The sequence below is a fragment of the Pipra filicauda genome, unplaced genomic scaffold, assembly GCF_003945595.2.
Source record: "Pipra filicauda isolate LSUMZ 115617 unplaced genomic scaffold, ASM394559v2 scaffold804_size112193_pilon, whole genome shotgun sequence".
Taxonomy (NCBI): domain Eukaryota; kingdom Metazoa; phylum Chordata; class Aves; order Passeriformes; family Pipridae; genus Pipra; species Pipra filicauda.
The window spans coordinates 38,199-40,698 of NW_024104981.1; the positions used below are offsets into that span (position 1 = coordinate 38,199).

The 2,500-nt window shown below is 82.2% G+C and overlaps 1 non-coding gene across 1 annotated transcript; it reads left to right on the forward strand.

The window, feature by feature from the left end:
- Positions 1-1,800: 1,800 nt before the first annotated feature.
- Positions 1,801-1,953, forward strand: LOC113988945. Its single transcript, XR_003541069.2, has one exon. It is a non-coding gene; the product is annotated as a 5.8S ribosomal RNA (ribosomal RNA).
- Positions 1,954-2,500: the final 547 nt, after the last annotated feature.

Below are 2,500 nucleotides of genomic sequence, written 5' to 3' on the forward strand. Positions count from 1 at the left end.
CGGGCCGCGCGCGGTCCTCCGCGCCGGCGGCGGCGGCGGCGGTCCGCCGCCGTCCGTCGTCGGCGCGTGTGGCGCGCGGGGCGAGCTCCGTCGCCGGTCGGCCGTCCCCGCGCCGGCGGGGCGGTCCGAGCCGCAGGCGTCCTCTCGGGTGCGGTGCCGGGCTACTGAGGGAAACCCCGGTCCCCGAGCCAGGAGGCGGCGGTGGTGGTGGCGGACGTCGGGCGCGCCCCCGCGGGCGGACGCTCCCCCGAGGGCGGCAGCGGGGGAGGCACCCCCGCGGGGCCATGCAGGTCGTTTCCCTCGTCCCAGGGCCAGGTACCTAGCGCTCGGCGCCCGGGCGACCGGCGAGCCCCCCCCGGGGCTGCGTGACAGCCCCCGGGGGGCCGAGAGCCGCCGGGAGAGCCGGGCGGAGGTTTAAAGACTCGGGCGGCCGGACGCCGGCGGCCGGGCGGCGGCGGGCCGGGCGGCGGCGCGGTGCCACTGAGGGGTGGGGAGCCTACTCCCGCCGATCCCCTGCGGTGGTGGCCGCGTCCGCCGGCCGCGCTCGTCCCGCCGGCCGCGCGGGCGGCCGTGCCGGGGCGGGGCCCCCTGCCCCCCCCGCTCCGCGGTCCGGTCTCGGCGGAGAAGACGGCGGCGGCGCGCGGTCGGCCGCGCGCCGTCCCGCCCGCCCCCCCCGCCACGGGCGACCGCCGCCGCGGCGGAGGGCGCGTGCCCTCCGCCGGGGGCGGCGCGGGTGGCGGCCGCCGGGCCCGCCGCGCTCCTTTCTCGTCTCGCGGCCGTCGGCCTCCCCCCCGAGGCGGCGGCAGGCGGCCGCCGCCGAGCCGCGCGACCGCCCGCCCGCCCGGGCGAGCGCCGGCGGGCGGCGTCCCCGTCCCCGCAGGCCGTCCGTCCGCGGAGGGCGCCGGCTTCCGAGCGGCGGCGTCGCCGCTCGGCGCGTGTCCCCCGAGCGGGGACGGTCGGCCGGGGGTCGCCCGCCGCCGTCGGCGGTAGCGCCGTGCCGGGCCCCGCTTGTCGCTCGCCCGTCGCCCCGGCCGGGGGCCGCGCCCGCGGCGAAGCGGCGCGGCGGCGGCCGAGGGGGCCTCGTCCCCCCCGGCCGAGCGCCGCCCGCCTTCCGCCGGGCGCGCGGCCGCCGAAAGGGGGTCGAGGGTTGCCGAGCGGCGGCGGCGGTGGTGCCGGCAGGGCCTCCGCGCCAGCGGCGGCGGCGGGCCGTCGTCCGGCCGGCCTCGGGCGCTGCCGACGCCGGCTCGGGTTGCCGGCGCCGACCCGCCCGGCCGGCGGCGGAGGCGGCGGAGCCGTCCGCCGAGCTCGTCCGGGCGGCGCGGCGGTCCGCCGGCGAGGCGGCGGCCTCTGCCCGCGGCCCCGAGGGGGCGGCGTCGGGCGGCCGCGAAGGCGAGGGAGGAGCGGCGAGCGCGGCCCGAGGGTCGCGCCCCGCGCCGCGGGCGCGTCGTCCCGGCGGGGCCGGGAGGACGGGCGGCGCGCGGTCCGGCGCGCGCCGCCGCTCTCCGCGCGGAGGCCGGGCCGAGCCCGGGCGCCTGGACCGCCTCTCGAGGCGGCGCGAGGCGCGTTTCTCCCCCGCGGCGCCGTCGATCGCCGGAGGGGGGGATTCGGCCGGGAGCGCGGGCTCCCCGCCTACGGCGTCGTCCTCGGGAGCCCGGCGGGGTTTCCCCCCGCCTCTCCTTCGCTCGTGCGCGTTGTGCTCGTGCGGTCAAGCGAGGCGCGACGTCCTCGCCGGACGAGGGGCCGCTCGACGCGAGCGGTCCCGGCCCCTCCGCGCGCGCGGGGCGGTGCCGAAAGTCAGACAACTCTTAGCGGTGGATCACTCGGCTCGTGCGTCGATGAAGAACGCAGCTAGCTGCGAGAATTAATGTGAATTGCAGGACACATTGATCATCGACACTTCGAACGCACTTGCGGCCCCGGGTTCCTCCCGGGGCTACGCCTGTCTGAGCGTCGCTTGACGATCAATCGCCGGCCGGGGGCGCGTTCCCCGGCGGCGCGGCTGGGGCGCCTCGCAGGCCGGCCCCGCCCGTCCGGGCGGGAGGGGCCTTCGTCCCCCTAAATGCAGACTCGGGGAGCGCTCCGTAGCTCCCCGCTCTCGGAGCGAGAGCCGCTGGGGCGGAGCTCGTCCCGGCGCGGGCCGCCGGGCTTCGGCGTCGGCGGCGACGTCGGAGCTTCGGCGGGTCCCGGCGCGGCGGTCGGGGAGAGAAGGCGCGCGCGAGCGAAAGGGCGCGCAGGGCAGCGAGGGAAAAAGGGGGAGGCGAGGCGCGGGCCTCGCCCCCGGTCTCCCCCCCGCGCGGGCGGCTGTCTGCGGGTGGGTACCGCGCGGGTACCGTGCCGTGCTGCCGCGCGCGCGCGGGGCGCGAGCGCCGGGGGCGGGGGTCACCCCCTCCTCCCTCCCCCCCTCCCCCTCGTCGGCCGCGCCCTTGGAGAGCGCGCCGCTTTTCTCTCCCCGCGGCGGCCGCCGCGCCGGCCCGGGCCGTCTCCGCCGACTCCTCTCCGG